Here is a 21,787-nt window from a genome sequence, read left to right on the forward strand (position 1 = left end):
TTTACATTATAAAAACCTATAAAAACTGTTTATAGTTTTCCCCAATCAATGCAGTTCTTGGTTTTATTTACTTAAATTTCATGAACTATTTTTCATACATCACTTAGCATTTGTAAGGAGCCATAAATAAAGTTTACATGTATTGTCTTACATGTAATCCCAAATAAATGCTCAGAAACAGCAAGAAATGGAATCTGGCAGCATTTCACTGAATTGAATTCCATTTCCTGAAACTCAAATTCAATTCCAATTCAGTTTCCTGTAGCTGCTGTTGAATTACAGTTCCATTTCCTTGTTTGAATTGGAATTATTGAGCTCATTGCTGAATTGACTCCATCCCTGATCTACACAAATGCCAAACTGCTAGAACAAAATCATACACCTTACTAATAAAACATATTAACTTGAATCTACTGTAAATCAGCTTTGTCTTCAGATGACACACATCAATCCTAAAACATACAGCCTACACATATTACTATAGAATTTTAATCAATATGTTTAATCCCTACATTATATATTTTCACGATTTAATACAAGTATATACTTATATGAAGTTATAACAATGAATTATTAAACATAAGGATAGGAATTGAATATAAGGGTTTACTAAATGCTGTTTTAAGCCTAGGCACGTGAGCCCTTTGCCTCATCTTAGAGGAGCCATCAAGATAGCTGCTAAGGTTAAAATGAAGTAGATGAGTAACAAACACCCCTCTAGAAAGCAGAAATAAACTAATGGGAAAGGTTAAACACCCTTTCAATGAAGTGGAGCAAAAATCAATAGAAGAGCCCGCAGATCACCCCTGTTTACAAGGCAATATTCAGATTAATGGGAGAGTCAAAAGGAGTCAGAAGATACTGGTAGCCAACTCTTTGATTGGATGAAGCTCTGCATATTATGATTCAGATGATGTGATGTATTAGATGAGGTAATGTAACAGAAAAGCATAAAAAGCAGACGAATTGTTTTATTGAGTGCTCACTCCATGCACTGAGACATTCAATGTGCAAATAAAGAATTGTTCTGTATTTTCATCTGGTCTCCATGAATGACTTCTCTGAAAACCGAGAAAAGTGTTTCTGCTACATTACCTGTAATACACTGGTGAGGTCAATTCAAAATCACTACTGTAAAAACCTTGTTGCTGTAATAAATCTGAAACAATGCTTTGTCTAAAGCTGCTTATAGCATATTTTGCATGGAGCTCTGGAACATCATGTCATCAATGTAAATCATGTGTGGGAAAAGTGAAAATAAATTTGAACATGTTCACCCCAGGGACGGCAAAGAAATTCAGGCAATGGGGTGTAGCATCTCTCTTTCACATTCCAACCATGATTTCAGCAATATGAGGAGACTGTAGAATTTGTCTAAAGTCTATATTACCATGTCCGCTTCCTCTGTTGTGATTTAATTTGACAGACTTGTTTTAATAAATAACCCACACAGCCTTGTCGAAATAAGCAAAATAATACCATTTATTTATAAAATTAGGATAACAGAAGATGGATATATGCAAATGTAGATGTGTATAGGCCAAAGATACAAACAACACAAAACATACAATTATGGATGATTAATTTAACTTTTTCTCTCTCTATCTCTTAGCTTTGATAGTTCTTTCCTCTCTTATGAACTTATGAATCCTGATTTTTCACTTTAGGTGGTTAAGATGGATAGGTTCTCTGGCTGGTTTTGAAGTTTCTGTTGATGGCAAATCGCATTCATTTGGTCAAAGGGGCTAGCCTTTGCTCTGGCTTAAGACCAACTCCCACCACACCGGATTCTCACTCCTGGAATGTGTGTGCATGAGTGTGTTCATGTGTGAGGTGCTGCTCTGAAATTTCTTACTGAATTCAAGATGAGAAAGTCATAAATGCTAGAACATATACTTCAGAAAATTATCTTTAGTTACGGTTACACCAGTATTATGGTACATTAGCTGGCTTTGTCCTGTCTGTTAAATTATAGCTAACTAGCCAACCCGCGGTGTACCATACACCGCATAATCAGGCTGGTTTTTTAATGATTTTTAAGCACAGGGAGAAAATTAACATTTGAAAAATCGGTAATATAATATCAGCAAGAAAAGCAACATTGTAACAATGCACAGAACGAACCAACACACAATCGTCCTTGACTGAAAACTGGTGGACTGTCCTCACGCCTTCTCCTGCCAGACGGAGGGATTGGGGTGCATGGCGTGGAGTGTGGAACGGGAGGAGAGGAGAAGGACGTTCATTCAGCTCCGTCCATCATGCTAGTCTGCTGATTTCTCATTCAGTATGCACTGCCCGCTCATGTGCCCACCTCCAACTCGTCACTTGAGTCGTCGTCTTTACACAGTCCAGATGTACCTGTGACTGACGTAGACTTTTCATTGCTCTGTTCGGTTTTGGCTGCTTTTATATATATATAATCCACCAAGACACCCGACCACAGTAGTAGCGAGGTGGGGGTGGGGGTGTGTACAAAGGGTTGGAACGCAACCAGTGGCAGCGTATGAGTCGCACTCTGGAGAGAGCAAAATACAACACAATAGTCAACCCGCAGCATAACAAATGCTGCATAATTATTTATTGATGGTTGAACACTTCTGGAAAGACACAGTTGTCTAAAAAGGGAGGGTTTGAGGATACAACAGAAAGTGAATGAAAAGATGGAACTCTAGACTTTTCATTGCTCTGTGCGGTTTTGGCTGCCTTTATATATATAATCCACCAAGACACCCGACCACGGTAGTAGCGAGGTGGGAGGGGGGTGTGAACAAAGTGCAGGAGCATCTAAGAAGACGCATGTTTGTTGCTGATGCGAATTGCTGTATGTAACGTGTAAAACAGTTTGCTATGGTGCACGCGGTCGTGCGTCGTAACCGAAAACTCGGTTTTTAAAGACTCCATTGTGTTTTAACCTCAGTTGTAAAGGAATATTTTAAGGACCCCATGGGATACCCCTCGGTTTTGGTTTGATTTGGTTGCGTTTCTATATATAATCCACCAAGATACCTGACCACGGTAGGAGGGGAGTGTGCACAAAGCGTGGGGACGTAATCAGTGGGAGCGTATGAGTCGCAGCTCGAATGGGGTTCAACGGCTTACCCACGCCTCTCTGCGCTGGGTAGACACACGGTCAATCTCATGCGTAATTATTTATTGAACGCTAAACACTTCTGGAAAGACACGGATGTCTAAAACGGGTTGGTGTGAGAATACAACAGTAAGTGAATGAAAAGATGGAACTCTGGAGAGAGCAAAATACAACACAATAGTGAAACCTTGTCTCAGACGTGCATGTGGACTCTTACCACAGACAAAAGGGACTAACTGGGTGGTCGGTGAGTTTTTGCGTCCGGGCAAATGGGCAGGTAGTGTGAATGCCTAGAGAGCGAGGGTAGACGCCAGCCGGTGAAAAAGGAGTGTTGGTGGGCAGGAAAACGTCATCCGTTCCTGCAGGAGCATCTAATAAGACACATGTTTGTCGCGGATGCAAATAGCTGTATGTAGCATGTAAAACAGTTTGCTATGGTGCACGCGGTCGTGCGTCGTAACCGGAAAGTCGGTTTTTAAAGACTGCTTACTTCATTGTGCTTTAACCTCAGTTGTAAAGGATTGTTTTAAGGATCCCATGGGATACCCCTCACAAACCGTTTCACATGCTGCATATGGCGATTCACCTCTGTGAGAAACATGCCTCTATGAACAGTCAACGTAGCCCTGAGGTGCATGACATGTACATGACTTTAACCTGACCTGCACTGCATGTGGCCTCTACGACAGATGAATATAAATGACGCCATTTTTTCTGTGTCGTCGTGTCCGAGTTGGTGGGCGTGGCCCTGCGAGTTGTCGTCGTATCCAATGGTCTTGGATTTGGTGGGCGTGGCTCCTTCCTGCATGCGCCATAGGTGTCTCACTTGTTGGCGGCTTAGTGAATCCACGCCCCTTCCGGCGTGCTTTTCATGGTTGTCTTGCCTTTCCATGGGTGTCTTGCCTTAGTGAATTATATATATAGATACTGTAGTTCTCAGAATCAAAGTATGCTTATGGTTTGAGGTGAGCGATATTTGTTTCCTTTGTTGTTTTACTTTTTTCAGAAACGTGGAGTGATTTTTCAGCGTGCTTTATTTTCTTTCTTTCAAGAGGTCTCCTTCTTCACCTTTGGTCGTACCTTGTGCAGTTTATCTTCAAGGGTTTTGCACAGTGTATCCTCGGATGCTAGCAAAGTTTTGCCTACCAGACAACTGGTTATCAGTCAGTGACCATTATTAACAAGGCAAAGGCGTGGTTTACATACAGTCTCTCTCTCTCTCTCTCTCTCCCTTGCTCTGGTCTTTGCTGTCCCTGAGCAAGTTGGACTAATGGTAACATCATCCAAACTCTAACATAGAAAAGTATTCCACCTTTCCAGTCCACAATGGTTGCCTCTGTTTTGGCTATACTCTGTCAGCTGTGGGTTCTGGCTATGGGCAGCCAGACTGTGGCCAGGTTAAGGCATTGTGTGCCAAGGCAAGAGCAGTTAGTTAGGGTGTTTCTAAGAGTTTTTATAGGGAGGAATAGAGGTCTCGTCATTAACTTCTTGGGTGCCCTTAAGCCCATCCTCTTTGTTGACCACTGGTTCAAAGTTCTGTCCAACAATTTTACTCATCCCGGATTTACAATTCAGAACTTGAGTACATTTTGCACCTTACAGGCAGATGTCCCTGGCTGTTTCATGGTCTGGTATCGATCATATTCTGAGATAAGGCTGCACATGCTTCATTCCAAAGGGAGGTCCATTCAGGCAGAGATTTTTCACCCACAATAGGAATGTCTGGCAGCAGTTCGCTAAGCCAGAATCTGGGTTCCATCCTGGCAAAATGGATAATGCCAGTCTGTCCTATATAGGCAACAGTGCAGATACAGTAAAAGTCAATCTAATTTAGATTTGTTTTCCCAACTGTTCACAGTACTATAAAAAATGCTGAGTGTACAAAACGGCATCCACATTACATTCTTTAGATTTTTTTCGCTCATATAGATTTCTGTCATAGACCTCCCACTACCATGCTGAGAAAACTCTCCTCTATGGGAAACAGTATAAAAGGAACAGATTGGTGAATCAAGGATTATCAAAGAGATTAATTACACACCACAGTAACACAGTGGAAACTGACATTGACCCATGTGGAAATTTATTGTGAATACTCTTGCAGCCCTGGTGCTCATGTAGGAAAACCATTATCCCAGAGATGATTAAGGAAGTCCAGTAAGTGGGCTGTGTTATATGGATTCAGACAGCAACAGACACAGTGATATTCCCTTGATTCTGGCTAGGGAATTCCATAATGGTGTGGTTAAATCCCACATTGCCAACAAAAATGAATTTATGCAGACTAACTTCAAGCTCCATTAACAACTACCCCAAAAGATATGATTACATATGCAGTATTAGTGTATAATGGGCATACTATACACACATAACCTGTTGCAGTGACATTCAGTATGTAGTATATACTTCTAAAGTAAACTGAAATAAAATACAGGACTGCCTTATACATAGTGCAAACCATGATCTTGGATTCTTTTGGAATTCCTTTCTAAAAGGAACATGACTTGTTTCTTTAATTTGCATTGTGTTGCATTATAAGTGATCCATGGTTGTGATACTAGCTAATTCCAGGAAAGATCTGCTTATCTTAAATTATTATTGTTTGGATTTTGGTCAGTCAAATGACTCGGTTGGCTAGATCCATGGTCAGTTTGGTTTTGTGCACTTCTTTCAACATCCACGATCTGCTACCATTTTGTTGTTGTCCTTTGGTTCTGGTACAGTAGACGCAGTAGTATTAGTGTTGGATTAAAGTCACCTATTTTACAAACTAACAATTCTACTCCCATGGGCATGTGATACAGAATATAGTCATTTTGTTTCACTCAGCTCCACACCCTCCCAATCTTTGGCCAGCTTCTTTCATTGTCATTCCATGCCCTTGAACATGGTCAACTACAATAGGAAACATTTTTATTAGTAACAAAGGTTTTTGTTCTTCTTGTCCTTCATCTTTCTTTTCCACCTCCTCTGTGTTGTGATCTTCCCTATCAGATCTGCTGCTATACACAAATGCACCTACCTGCATCTCAGTTTCTTTAGCCTTTGGTTGTGATTGGTGTGTGTTCAGTTTTTCTTATTAGTGTTTGCAGCGGGAGGATTGTGCAGTAATTGGATGGAGGTTACGGTGAGTGGTACTGCTTTCTGAATGAGCACGTGGTGCAACCCGTACTTCAGGAAGTTGATTTGCATATAATGATTTGCTCAAATGGTGCAACTAATTGGCATCATGTGTGAAAATAGGTAAATAGTTTTTATAATTTGGAAAAATGAGTCTTTATTTTTAAAAACTGAAGTAAGGTTTGGGAACTCCTGCTGAAAGATTCAGTTTTACTGTGTAAATAAACTGAAAAACTTCAAACTGTTCCAGAAGACCACAGACTCTTCATCTACCAAACCCTTCAGCTTAAAGTGAATACTATCTTTCTGCAAGTTTTACTCACTACTGTTGCACCACGTGGCAAAATAATTTGGACGAGAAAGAGGCACAATCAGATTATGTTTTTCAGTCATTTTATGGTTTTGTTTCCACATATTACTATTTTTAGAATTGATTCTTTTGTCCTTTTATGCTTTGCACTCAGACATTGTGTACAAATGACATCATTGGAAGCAGAATAGTTAGCCATTGTTTTGTGGCTGTGATTGCGGTTACAGTGCATGTGCAAACAAGCTTGTTGACATGACACATATATCACATGTACTACTTGTATAAACTTTGTCTCAAGGGGAAGATTATATTACTGCAAATAATAGAGATTGTTTTTGAGTTGGGATTAGGAAAGGTTTCTAGACTTTTAGATCTGTCAGGTCACAACTCAAAGGGAAACAAATAGTCAATAAGCTAAAAGCTAGGACGAGCACATGCTATAAATCTGAATACCTAAATTCACAAATGGATGTCATGGACATTTACTTTTGAGCTGGTATACAGCAGGAAGCTCTGGCAATCTCCATTACACAGCACCTTCTTTAGTAAGCAAAGTAGAATGACAGCATAATGCATGAAATAAACACAAGGATACAAGTGGAAATTACACACAGTCTTCATAATTTAAAAAGGTCAATTGTATAAGATATTCATTCTTGTTACTGGGCAGCTAACATTTGTGTTGTGAAATTTTGGAAAGAAGCCTTATAAAAATGAATCTGTAACTCTATCAGTAACCATCAAAAGAAGATCTTGAGCTTCATCCACTTCCAGGGCCGTCTTAATAGTTTAATAGGCCTTTGGGCAAAACAGTGCACTGGGACTCCTACCTACACAACCACTCAGCAAGATACAACATGCATAGATTAGCATGGAGCCCCCAGGCAACTGCCCAGCATGCCCATGCATTAAAACAGCCCTGTCCACTTCTTATGTTTTACTTTGTGTGGCAAAATCCACAAAATGGCTGCAAGTAAAGCCATGTTTTCGAATCTCTCCTGAGTGCAGACTAAATCTGAAGTGACAAATCTGTTAGTTGTACCTTTACTAGTCTGCCTTCTATTTATGCCCTCCTTCAGATACTCTGTGTTCAATATATGGCATTTGGAGACGAATGTAATAATTATTCCTGAATCGTTTTTCTCCTGCATTCCTCATTATGTAGGTCCTGCACTTCAAACCATCTACAAGGTCTTTAGCTCTTTCTATCTCTAGTTGTACATCACGTTTCGTAGGTCTGAGTTTTTTTTTTTTTTAATCTTTTATTGAAGTTATTAAAAGCATGTAACATTCCAAACAATCAAATCAAACTTAAAACTAAATTCAATTTAACCCTCACCCATAAGAAAGAGAGTAAGGCCAACAGTCAGAGTAAAACTTTAAAAGTAGTGAAGAGGGAAAGGAGTCCTTCTACCCAGTATTAAATGCTTATTCTAAAATATTATTGATTAAGATTCTGACAGCTTTCAATTTTTTTTTATCCCTTGTGGTGTCCTTCTTGCAGCTCTCCAGGTTCCTTGGTTTAGGTGTCAGGAAGTCTACCATAAAGATGAATACAACCTTATGACTTTGGTCTCCATTTGTCCAGTTACCTGATTGACTTTCTACATGTTGCCATTTGTAATTTGTTTTTCTCTTATTATTTTTTGGGATGTGTTTACTAGCTCTATGCCCAGTCCTCCTCCTTAATCTCAGCTGGGGATGTACAGTATGCCATGCTGCACTGGTGGAATTATATTTTAAATATAACGTTGTACAAAAGCACTTCTTTAATTACACTGATGTCAGACATTTTACTAAAAGCAACTTGCACCTCTAAGCTTTCTTTATTATTAACATTAGAGATTTTACTATAAAATACTGTTACTGATTTAGAACATAATTCCAAGCGAAGCCATTTTTCTACCTTTTTTTCCTTATTATACACATATTTCCTTTGTATTTCTATTAAGTTAAATTTGTTTTTCCTTATTCGTTTTCACGGAAGTTTTATTTTTAATTTGTTTTCTGTACAGAGTTCCAATATGCTATTGCATGTTGTTTACTAACTTCTAATGTTTGTATTTTACTGATAATTTCAAAATAATAAAGCCAAGAATCATTGATTTAATCAGCATCCTAATTCATTTTTAGTTCTGTGTTTTAAAGAGATTGGGCGGCATGGTGGCACAATGGGTAGTGCTGCTGCCTCACAGTTCAGAGACCCGGTGCATTGGCGATTCTAAATTGTCTGTAGTGTGTGCTTGGTGTGTGGGTGTGTGTGTGCACCCAGTGGGCTGGCGCCCTGCCCAGGGTTTGTTTCCTGCCTTGCACCCTGTGTTGGCTGGGATTGGCTCCAGCAGACCCCCATGACCCTGTAGTTAGGATATAGCGGGTTGGGTAGTGGATGGTATGGATGGATGTTTTAAAGAGATTTAAGATTTAAATACAGTGGAAAAATAAAAAAATTGTCGGACTGAATATTACAAAAGCAGTATGGAATATCATCTTCAGTACATAGAGTTAAAATTAAATACAGAAATGCCACATGTTTATATACTATTAACCCTTACAATGCCTACTGGTTAAATATGAACACATTTTTTGAGTGAAACTGGTAAAAGCTCCCCAAATTTGATCTGTTAATGTTGTCACTTTTTCTATACTTCCTCCTAATTAATGAACAACTAAAAAAGAGAGAGAGGAGAGAGGGTTTGGAAGCATGCACTGAGGGTTAAGCGTAAGATTAGTACAAGTCCTGCCTAATCTCCTAGATAGGCTACTATTCTCACTGCAAGAATGACAATCAGTCCAGAAAAGAGGAGTGAGGCACAGGAGAATGAACAGAGTCAAGACAATGTGAGAGTAAAAACCAAAAGTCAAAAAGAGAGAACGTTGGACCCAAATCGTAAATCAAACATCAGTCAGAAAGGCAGAACTTTAAGTGACAAATATCAAATAAAATGATGGCTGACAGTTTTGGGGGAATTTATATATTGGTGCAATGATAACATCATAACAGATGCAGTCCCAGTGCATCATGAGAGAATGTCCATGGAAATGTGTGACACTGATGCCTACAAATGATAATACTAATTGTCAAAACTCCTAAAACTCTTAACATCAAGATGAATGAAAACCTGAAAAACATCGGAAACAAACTTAAATCATAACATCAACAGAATCCAAATTGTTCCACACAAAACCCCTCAATTACCAGCTAATGGTTTGTAGGTGCTCTCCCAACCTCTAGTGCACATTGTACTGTATAATTACCTCTAATGGCACTGAGTAAACCAGTTTGTGGGGCACACAGCCATAATACTATGAGGTGCACAGCGTCTTTCTGGCTGTGTACCCTCCTTACTTCCTTACAGACAGTACAGTGTCTGATTAATGGTGTTCTTCCACCATCTACCTCTACTGTTCATCTCACTTCCTTTGACAACCTCTCACAAAACTTAAAAGCTGCTGTTGTGATTCCTAGAACACAATAATGCCACGGATTGAGGCCTCTAAAGTAGGGCTGAAATCAGGCTAGTGTCCAACCAACTATGCCCAGCAAAAACTCACTTTCCAGCAGCCCAAGTGACTACTCAAGGGTCTCTTTCACCTACCCTCAGACAAATGACACTTTGCCTTCAAAATGCTGAAAAATATTACATTTCCAGAAATAATCAAAATGCCCACAAAGAAGATGATAACCGTCAAACTCTGGTTTGTAAGGAGCACAAAAAAAGAATCTTAATAAAAGAAATCTTGTTTAACAAAAAGAAAATTTCACAAACTGCTCAAAGAGATCAACACATATGCCAACATTGCTATCCTAAGCAAACAAATCCCAAACAACATAATCAAAATTAAATTCAATAAACGGGATAAAAAGTAATAAACAAAAACAAAACAGTAAATCCACAAAACATACAGATAATAATTCTCACAGTAGACATAAAAACCCTTTTGCCAGAATGTATTTGAATGAACCACAAGGGACTACAACACCCATAAGCTAGGTTGGGGGCAGTCCCTACAGAGATTGACAGGTGGCCCCGCCTCTTGGGGAACCACCCAAAAAACCCTCAAGAACAAGATTAACACACACAGAAATTAAATGGTAATCACAAATGACATGAAATACATAGATACAGGTATACAAATGGAAATTACACATACGTCTGGGGACTCTGGCTTAAATAGATCAGCTGTCTTTTTGGCTTTTCTCTTTGTAAAAGTTGTGACTACCTCATTTATTTAGTTATGGTCATTTGCACTTTATTGTTTTTACATGATGTCTTGAGCTACATGTTGTCTCAGTGCCTCTTCAATCTTTCAATCAAATTAGTCCCTAGACAGTCGCTTTGGCCTCATAGTGACTGGGAGTTTTAAGATGGTCTTTGTCAGCTCATTGTACAGTTCCTAATTGGGGTTGTCTTGGTCAGGAATAGAACTGTTAGGGTTTGTTAAGAATGACACTGACATCAAAAGTTAAACAGCATGACTTATCATTCCTGGCAACAGTCTGTTAGGAGGCACTCTCATGCACACAAACTCGCTCCCTCATACTGGACTAATTTAGAGTCACGGGCATGTGACCTTCTTGCTTGTAATGATTCTGACCTTTCTCAAGTTTAATTTTTGTTCATTTAAAGCATTTTGTCTTTGCCCTTTTAGATGCCATTTTGATGAGGTTATTTTTCATTTCAGTTTCTGTGTCTTGAATGCTTGTTTTTGTTAATGTGACCCTGACTTTGTTATGTGTGATATCAACACAAGCATATCAAAGAGTTTGTTAGAGTTTACTTTCCGTTAGGGTTTAGTTACTTTTTTTTGGCACTGATGCTTAATTCTTGTTTGCTTATTTACCATTACTTTGACTTGGCCTGTCCATTTCACTGTTTCATTGTAAAGTTTATTTTTTTCTTCATTGCAGTTACACATGTGATGTCACTGGGACATGGTCATGTTTGTGACAGCCATCTTATTTCAAAATGTATGCTTTGCTATTGTTTGCATGTTCTTCAATTTAGGAATACATTTTTATAGGAAAAGATAGATAGTTAATTTCTTTGCCAATTTCCCTGCAGGAGTTTCTGGCCAACGATTAATGCTACTTTAGGCCTATCTATTTCTTTTGAATTTGGCTGCTGATCGTTTTGTCTAGACTGCCCCTAATCCTCATGTACTTAGTACATAGACATGAAAAATGTACTTTACTTAAGTAGATTTAGCTGTGGTTATGTTTGACTGTTACTCAACTGCATTTTACAGAAAATATCCTGTCTTTCGACTTTAATAAATTTCTTCATGGCAATGTGATATGATTTACATATGAACGGTTTGTTCTTTTTGAAAGATTCTTTTCAGTAAATCATAGAGATCAATCCGTGAACACAAACGAATCAACTCAGTAGAGCTCTGAAGGAATGCTAAAACGCGTGTGCGATACCATCGGGCTCTTTCGTTTAGTGTAGCGTTTCTTCAAGTATAAGTCGTGGACATATCTGTGATGGTAAAATTGTCTTAGCGTGAATTCTGTATAGAGTGATGAAACACCCACTATTTATCGTATCATTTTTATCAGTGCAGTATGTAAAGCAATGCCGTTAATGCATCATGGAGAGCTTTAAATTCAGTGGCACTAAAATATGTAAGTGTACCATCTTCCATCTCACAACCAGTGAAACAATCAAACTGAGAAGACTGACAGTAAAGACATGTACAGGAAAGTTTGAGAGAGGAGTAAACAGACAAGCTTCTGAGGTGAAGGCACAGCAGTGCAAGTTTTAAATGTCAAAGTGAAAATAGCAGGAGCAGCTCAAGGATGTGTCGATTTTCAGGGTTTTGTAGGGTTGAGTCAATGGAGTGAGGGTGTATATAGTGCCATACTTTCTTACCTTAGAAAGGTCAGTGAGGTATTTCAACTTTTACTAGAGTGCATTTTTACTTAAGTGAATTGTCTGAGTACTTCCTACAACACTTTTAATCCCCCTGGGTACCATTTCTGATCCAATGTTTATAAAAATATAAAAGCAGTTGCAACACTGCAATGTGCCTCTGTTGCCAACTGTACTGAGATAACTGCCAAATTTGTAATAAAACACAATGCTATGTATTACTTAAGGGTTACTAGGTGGGACCCTGCTGCATATTATGAAGGACAGGGAACCTGGAGGATGTCAAGGATGTCTCATCCTATTTTCATAAATAACTGGCAGAAAGGTGCAGGAAATACCTGAGGCTGCCAGATGACACTCTGGTAGGATAAACCATGGTGCTGATGCCTGTTACTATGCAGCAAACAAAATCTGTACAAGGATATTAGCGTTTTCTGTGTGTACTTGGTTATCAGTAGACACTTTTGTGTTCTTCTTTTTCATCATTTCACCTTCAAAAAACAATGTATGTAATATCTCATGGCTTTTTGTCATTCTTTGTTCAGTTTACTGTGGCAGAGGCTGGTGCCCCTGTCACTGTGTACACACACACACGTGCATTTCAGCTTGGCTGGTGACCTTTCTAAATGTGTTAATGTCTGGTAGATTGACTGACTCATCACTTTAAAAGCACTGTTCTGCCTGAATAAAATTCTATCAGCTGTTGAAAATAAACTCAAACTCAGCATTCAATTTTGCTGACAGCAATTCTATTCTTGAGTACTTCTTACAACATATCCACCAACTAAAATGTGATACTTGTATGTGTGTATCAGTTTTATCACTTTGAGCAGTCACACGATTTAAAATATTTTTTTATGTAGCCTTCCTGTTGGCTGGCAAAGGGGAAAATATCTGACATTATAGAATCCATCCATCCATCCATTATCCAACCTGCTATATCCTAACTACAGGGTCATGGGGGTCTGCTGGAGCCAATCCCAGCCAACACAGGGCACAAGGCAGTAAACAAACCCCGGGCAGGATGCCAGCCCACCGCAGGGCACACACACACCAAGCACACACTAGGGACAATTTAGGATCGCACCCGAAAGAAATCCACGCAGACACGGGGAGAACATGCAAACTCCACACAGGGAAGACCCGGGAAGCAATCCCAGGTCTCCTAACTGCGAGACAGCAGCACTACCTACTGTGCCACCGTGCCGCCCACATTATAGAATGGGATTTATAATTTTAATAAAAATTATATTTAGAATTTTTTCTATGCATTTTACTTTGTTGTACATAATTGTGAGGCAATGTTCTTCACAGTTTCTTCCTTGTAGAATTGTGCATTATTTTAACATGTGGTCTTTTCAAAGGAAATTTGGCAAAACTAAGTGCTGTTTTATTTGTGTGTAGGTAGTAAATTAGAAATGAGTCTGTTTTGATTAACGAAAACAAAAAATTACATATGATAATTAATTCTCCTGAGTTAGAGTTAATATTTTTCATTTGCACTTCTTTCTGTTATTTCCATAATTATAAAGGCATAATTAAAGCTGGAAATTCCTGTTATCTTGATATACAGTAAATGATATTGAAAGGAGATGTAATTAAACTGTATTTGTATTGCACAAAACACAAAATCTGTTTGCAGGCTTATTACTTGGAACAGTGTCATGGTTTCCCTATGTTTACATCCTTGGTCACTGCATCTTTTAAAGTAAGATCCTTTATACTGTTTAGCTCATATTCTTGTTTTACTCCAGATTTAAATAGTTTATCTTTACCTTGTACTTAACACATTTGCTTTTACACCTTAGCTTTCTTATTTTTTTGCCTTTGCCTTCATCTTTTTGGTACTGGAAGGATCAACCACCAATCTTTTTACAGAGCAATCATTTATTTGAGTTTTCCAGTCATTGTTATGCTTCTTTGAACCCACATCCTAATTGATGCCATTTTAGTCACACAGTGGCCATTTGTTTTTAGTACACCCACTTCATTATGCTATGAGCCTGGAATGAATGAGGAGTGAATATTGCTGCTTTACATCATGAAAATTCTTTTTACAGATTAATATGATGGATAAAGACAGCTTTAGATGTAAACGTTGACTTACTGTAAAGTATAGTTCTCAAAACACTTAAACATTTACATAGTTGACTCTCTTTCATTTAACAGTATAACTTCTTTGGATCTTCTACTACCTCTGATTGTGATGTGAAGGATCATAGACAGGTAAGAAGTGGCATTAATATTTTGAATGTGTGCGGCATGAGTCATAATCCAGTGAAGTTAACCAAAGAAAATGTTCTAGCATGTGATGGCATCCTTTCCAGAAGTATTTTAGAGCAGTTCTACCCTCTTAATGATTCTTATTTGAAGGAAGAAGTGGTAAAGGCATTGAGCTGAACACCTTCTTTTTGATGTGAGCTTTATGTAATGAAGTAATTAATTGTTTTTAGAGGATGTTGTGCACGTGAGAAGGAAAAGTAGCTGCAAAACCTAAGGGGAATTGGGACCTGTAGGTGGCATATCAGTACCCCAAACGCCAGACACAACTGCACTGACACACGTCCCAGATTAAAATAAGAATTTCTTTGTAATGCAAGACCTACACAAAGGTTTCTTTTTCACCACATTCCTCACCACAATACAATTCTCTCTTTCTGTTTTTTCTTTGCAGCTTCGCTCAGTGGTTGATGGGTGCCCACGAGGTGACACTCCTCTGGTCATGGGTGATTTCAATGCAACCACTGGCACTGACAGGGCTGGCTATGAAGATTGTCTCGGTCCCCATGGGTCTGGTGACCATGGTGAAAGTGGTTCCATGTTCCTTGACTTTGCAAAAGGTCAGGGGCTGCAAATCACTGGATCTTGGTTCCAGCGCCCTGAACCGCATCGTTGGACTTGGTACTCCAATACTGGTGGTGCGGTGAAGGAGATCGATCACATCCTCGTGGGCAGAAGCTGGAGGCTCTTACAAATCTGCAGGATCTACAGAAGTGCCCAGTTTGTGAATTCTGACCACAGACATGTTGTTGCTACTCTTAGGATCCAGCTTAGGTCCAGTAGGTTACCACCTACTAGGAAGATGAGCCTGGAATTGGCCAGACTCCAAGACCAGGCTGTTTCTAATGAGTTTGCACACAGTTTGTGCGAGGAACTTTCAGATCTGGGTACGACTGCCGATCCTAATGTGATGTGGGAGACCTTCCATGGCAAGACCCTGAAGGTTGCTGAGAGTTGTGTTGGTGTTACCGGTGTTCCCAGAAGGAGGTGTTTCATCAGCGATGGTTCTGAGGGCAGATAAAGAGGCATTTGTTAGAGGAATCTGTGAGCAAGTGACACACTACCTGTGGTCTAGTGATCCACATCTCTCCTTACAGAGGAATCGAAGCATTACGCACATCTGAATCTGTTCCTCGGAGAGTCGCAGTCAGGGCAGCTAATGGAACAGTCCTTACGGATAACACTGCAGTTCCGTCCTGCTGAGCTGGCTGCTTTGAGCAGTTGTTCAAAGCTGATCCTCCAGCTCACCTCACTGAGACTGCACAGGTGGTGAGCCAGTTTGGTGGGTTGAAAGGCTGTAGGGATCTGTGGTATCCGAGGTGAACTTCTCCAGGCAGGTTTTAAGGCTGTCCTCCTGGCAAACTTTGCTTCCATTTGGGAGACTGAGATCATCCCAACTTACTGGAAAATGGGACTTGATGTCCCTATCTGGAAAGGTTAAGGGTGATCTTGGTGCCGGGTAAGGTCCTTGCTAGGGTCGTCCTCAATAGGATCCGTGATCACTTGCTCACCTATCAGTGACCAGAACAGTCTGGTTTTACGCCTAAGAAGTCTACCATCGACCGCATCCTGGCACTGAGGGTTCTCATGGAACGCAAACGCCAATATCAGCAGAGTTTCTTTGCAGCCTTTGTCCATTTTCACAAAGCGTTCGACTCAGTTGATCGCGCTGCCCTGTGGGACATCCTGAGGGTTCACGGGATCCCCTCGAAATTGCTGGATGACATGGCCAGTCTGTACACAGGCACTGTGAGTGCTGTGCAGAGTGAGGGCAGGACCTCTGCGTTTTTTCTAGTTGATTCTGGGGTACGTCAGGGGTGTGTTCTTGCTCCTACTCTGTTCAATGCTTGTATGGACTGGGTGTTGGGCAAGGTCGTGTGGTCCAGCGGCTGTGGGGCATCTGTTGGTGAAGAAAGCTTCTTCACGGAGACAATGGAGGCTCTGATCGGGGCTCTCGAGAGACTGAGTGAGGAGTCTGAGTGTCTGGGCTTGCGAGTGTCCTGGATAAAAACCAACATCCAGGCCTTTAATGACCTCTTGGGCAAAGGCATCAGCAGTTTTTCTGTTTGCAGAGAGAATGTTGACCTTGTTGAGAGGTTTACTTACCTTGGCAGTGACATTCATGTCTCTGGTGACTCTCCCTATGAAGTCAATAGATGGATTGGGAGAGCATGGGGGTCATGAGGTCACTGGAAAGGGGTGTGTGGTGCTCCCGAATATCTATGCAAAAGGACAAAGGTCCAAGTCTTTAGAGTCCTAGTGCTTCCTGTCTTGTTATATGGTTGCGATACATGGATGCTATCCAGTGACTTGAGATGAAGACTGGACTCCTTTGGTACTGTGTCTCTCTGGAAAATCCTTGATCCAAATCCTTGGTTTGACTTTGTGTCGAATGAGCGGTTTCTCATGGAGTCCCAAATGAAGCACATTACCTGCATTATGAGGGAGCATCAGTTATGGAACTACAGACATGTGGCGCATTTCCCCGAGGGTGATCCAGCTCATAAGATCCTCATTGTTGGGGACCCGAGTGGCTGGACCAGGCCAAGGGGTCGCCCACATAGCACTTGGCTGCGGCAGATAGAGGGTCAATTCCGGAGGGTGGGACTAGACTGAGTTTCTGCCTGGGGTTTTGCAAACCGGGATCCCGAGTTGTTTTGTCATGTACTGGGTGAAGCAATGCACTGTACCAGTGCATGTTCCCCAACTTAACTTGATTATTGATTGGCATTAGACAAGAGATGTCAAGAATATCTTTGCTAGTTGCTGTTATATACAGTTGAACATCCGGTCACGAACGTCTCGGAACACGTACAAATCAGGTTATGACCAAAAAGTTTGCCAAACTTTTGCATCTGTTCACAACCAGACACTCAGGTGACGAACAAGCCAGTTTCCCTTCCGGATCATATGCGCCAATGATTTCCAGACGTGCTCAGTCTCTCCCTGTGCATTCGCTGTGAATTCTTTGAGCTCTATTTCGTTTCCCTTCTGGTTTGTACACGCTGGTGATTTATGCACATTTTCAGTCTCTGCCTGTACAGTACATTGTTCTCGGTCAGATGTGCATCGTGCAGTGCGACTTTACCTCAAAACTGTAATCTCCTCTCCACCCAGTTCCTCCTCACTTCCTTCATGTCAGAACTCGACTCATGCAATGTTACTTTTCTTGGTTGTTTATGGTTAGTTTTTGTATAAATTAAGGATTTTTCAAATGTTCATTTTTTTCCCTGTGCTTAAAACTCATTAAAAAAGTGTTTACAGCCAGCGGTTCGTAAGGCTTTAACGGGAACTCTTGCAATATTAGTTTTCTCTGTTCACGGTTTTCTCATTGTTATTCAATGTTTTTACATTTAGTTTACTATTACACTGTGCATTCTATAGTATAATTAACTATTTTTGTGCTTAAAAATCTTTCAAAAAATATATTTACATACAGCTCGTACGGTCTGGAATGGATTAATTGTATTTACATACAATCCCGTGGGGGACCTGAGGTTCCACTGTATTTGTTAAGTAAACAATATGCAAATGAGGCAGTAGTTTAGGTGGTAAAAATGGCAAATTAAACTCAAATCAATCTATCAAATAAAAAGTAATTGAACTAACACAACCTGTAAATCATGGAAACCTAAAGTTACCTGCTGTATTGCAGAATGTGTTTATGTTATTCCAGTTAGTTTTGTTTTATTTTTGTTAATTATGCACTGTATTTTTAAAGTGTCAGCTATTCCTTTCACTTTGTGGGTTGAACCCCAAGAGACAGGGCCACCCTGACATCAGTGCTGCGGTGTCCTCCTGCTGGTTTATATTTCAGTCAAATGAGAGCAGTGGATCATTGAGTTTCTGGATGACCATTACTAATGTTTTAATGTTTCTTTGTTTTGTGGATTTTCACTTCTGTTTTTGGTGTCTGATAACTGGATTGTGTATTGGGACTTGTTTGCTTTGGATTGCCATTTAGGCAAATTCTTTTTTGTACCATTTCAAACTTTTTGTCTACTACATGTAGTAGCTGGGGACTGACTGCGCTAGGATGGGCCTTATCTATATAGGCTGGTGCTGGCCTGCTTTGTGTACCATTTCAGAGTCCTCACATCCCTTTTTCATCATGTCTGTGACTCCTATTTCCAACACTAACTGTCATGGACTACCTAGAGCTTTGTATTTCTGTTTTTTTTTTCTTTTTTAAATTTATTTTTTCTTATTAATTTTTGAAAGCATTACCCCTTTCCCATTGAGAACTGTGTGTGTGTGTGTTGTTCCACCTGCCTACAGCCCTCCTCCTAATTCTTGTTATATTTTGCTTTTAGGTTTAGTTCTTGTGGTTTTGGATTTTTGGCTTTGCATTTCAGTTGTGTTTACATTTTAATTTATATTTTTGTTCTTAAACAATTATTACTTTTTTGGTACTTAGACTTTGAGTTTGTTTTGACCCTTTGAGTTTTGTAACAAGTATTTAGATTTTTGTTTATTCTTTTCAGTGGAGTGTCTGGTTTTCTTCCGTCTTTTTTCTTTAGTAGACTTGGTTAATTGATAACAATTTGGCATGTGTAAGTTTAAATGCTGTTTATTAAAATTAATATTTAATGTAATTATTGCATTGTTGGCTGTTTAAAGTGAGTTTGGGTGGGATTGTCTCTTTGTAGGTGGTCCATATGAGGCATTTCTAATACTACTGAGTGTACAGCGTCAGCACTATAGACAGCTACAGATTTATATACTTTGTTAATGATAGATTCTCTTGTGTAATTTTAAACTCCAAATATTTCTCTCGGTGGACTTATTATTTAAACTAGAGAAATGGCAGCGATTATGTGTCAAAAATTAAAAAAAAAAAAAACATGAAAAGATCTTAGGTTAAGAGCACAGCATTTACTATTTATCACCTCCATCGTTTTATTACCAATCAAATACAAAACAAACTATCCTTGAATTAATGTAAAAGTTTATAATTTATATAGGTGGTAGTGTTGATTTAATTCCAGTTATTTTAATGTTAATTGTTATATTAGAATAGTGTCAAAAGCCCGTTACTCTGCATGCAAAAAGCCAACCTGAATCTGGAATTGCTGAGTTTCATGTGCAAAGTAAATCAGGCTGCTCATTGGTCAACCACCTCAATTTATTTTCTCAATTAAATTCTACAAACACAATATCCAGACCAACATTATAAAGTGTACACACTTTGAAATCTGACATCCATATTTCATATAGCACTGATATGTTTATGTTATGATGTACTTTGCCTCAATCATACTTTTGTACAACCTGGCTTAATACTAAAAAGAATTATTAAAATGTTTACTTTAGCATACAAATCAAGCAATATACATCCATCCATTCACCCATCCATTATCCAACCCATTATATCCTAACCACAACAACAACATTTATTTACAGTACGTATATAGCACATTGTCATGCAAATAATGTAGCACAAAGTGCTTTACATGATGAAGAAAGAGAAAAAAGGACAAAGTAAGAATTAAAATAAGAGAACACTAATTAACATAGAATAAAAGTAAGGTCTGATGGCCAGGAAGGACAGAAAAAACAAAAAAAAAGAGAAAAAATAAAATCTGCATGGTTTCTAGGCCCCCTCTAGGCATTCTAGCTAACATTAATGACCTCTGTCAGTTCTCATTGTATTCAAGGTTCTCATGGAAGGACTTGATGATGACGGTCACGTGGACTTCTGGCCTTTAATCCATCAATGTAGGGACATTATGATGCTTTGATTAGGTGGTGGTGGCGCAGAGAGAGTAGGGCTTAGTACAGTTAGTACAGGGTCATGAGGGTCTGCTGGAGCCGATCCCAGCCAACACAGGATGCAAGGCAGGAAACAAACATCAGGCAGGGTGCCAACCCACCACAGGGCACACACACACACACACCCACACACCAAGCACACACTAGGGGCAATTTAGGATCACCAGACACGGGGAGAACATGCAAACTCCACGCAGTAAGGACCCGGGAAGCAAATAAATTATGAATATAAAAGGAAATTATAAGACTACTTGTTTTAAAAGTGGAAAAAATAAGTACAATTTATTTCTAAATTGTAAAATGTAAGAAGCACAATGATTTAGCAGTTCCTCTTGCAATATTTTTCTAATAAATCAGTTAATTTTCAGCTCTGCAAAAATTATGCTGACTGGTTTTTTTTTTACTATCACCGGCAAGCTTCTTACATAATGCTTGATTATCAGCCTTATTTCTAAATTTATATACTTGCTAATGAATTAGCAGAGCTGGCTGGAGTACACACACATATGGAAGCACATGCTTGGGCAGCAGTAGTAACTCTTCATCTGGCCAATATTTTGGTTTAAACTTTTTTTTATAATCTTCTGTGCCTTCAAGCTCCAAGTCAGAGCTCACATTTTGTGTGGCTCTGGTTAAACATAACAGAAGGAATCTTGCAAATGAGGAGAGGCCATTCAGTCCATCAAGTTAATTTGTTTAGCTAATGGCTAAGCTCTCCCAATACTTCATCAATTTCTTTGTAAAGGTTGTCAAAGTTTCTGCTTTGACTCCATGTCTTGGTAGTTTGTGTAAAGAAGTGCTTCCTGACTTCAGTCTTGAATGCACATCCCCTTAATTTCCAATGATGTCCTTGAGTACGTGATACACCATTAAGCAAAGGTAATTCTGCTGCATCTGCTTTATCAATGCCTTAAAGGATTTTGTAGAACTGGCTTAGGTCTTCACACAGTCTCCACTGCTTGAGACTAAAACGGTTTAATTCTCTGAGCCATAGGAGGACATGTTCTTAAGTCCTGGGATTCACCTGGTTGCTCTCCTCTGCACAGCTTCAAGTGCTGCTATGTCTTTCTTGTAGAGTGGTGACCAAAACTGTGCACAATATGTCCCCTTATGTATATTCAACAGTTTTTATGATGTAACCTTACACTTTATTTGCCTTTTTATTCACTTGTATACATCTGTCTATTATAATAAAAAAATCTTGGAAGACAAGATTTTTTATTCTGTGACGAGATGCAATCTTTTGAAGAGACTTTTTAGAATGAAATCCCGCGATACAGAGACTTAACATGAGATTCTTTCAAGTCACATCATAGAAGTCCCATGAGAAGAGACTTTGTG

At 39.3% G+C, this 21,787-nt stretch overlaps 1 protein-coding gene across 2 annotated transcripts in view; it reads left to right on the forward strand.

The window, feature by feature from the left end:
- The window catches only part of mid2 (midline 2), an 846,826-nt gene that overhangs the window by 276,860 nt on the left and 548,179 nt on the right, over positions 1-21,787 (forward strand). For both annotated transcript variants that reach the window (XM_039765790.1, XM_039765792.1), the window contains exon 3: positions 14,564-14,620. The gene's annotated coding sequence lies outside the window, so the exon portion shown is untranslated. The remainder of the gene's footprint in view (positions 1-14,563; positions 14,621-21,787) is intronic.

Source organism: Polypterus senegalus, chromosome 10 (genome assembly GCF_016835505.1).
Source record: "Polypterus senegalus isolate Bchr_013 chromosome 10, ASM1683550v1, whole genome shotgun sequence".
Taxonomy (NCBI): domain Eukaryota; kingdom Metazoa; phylum Chordata; class Cladistia; order Polypteriformes; family Polypteridae; genus Polypterus; species Polypterus senegalus.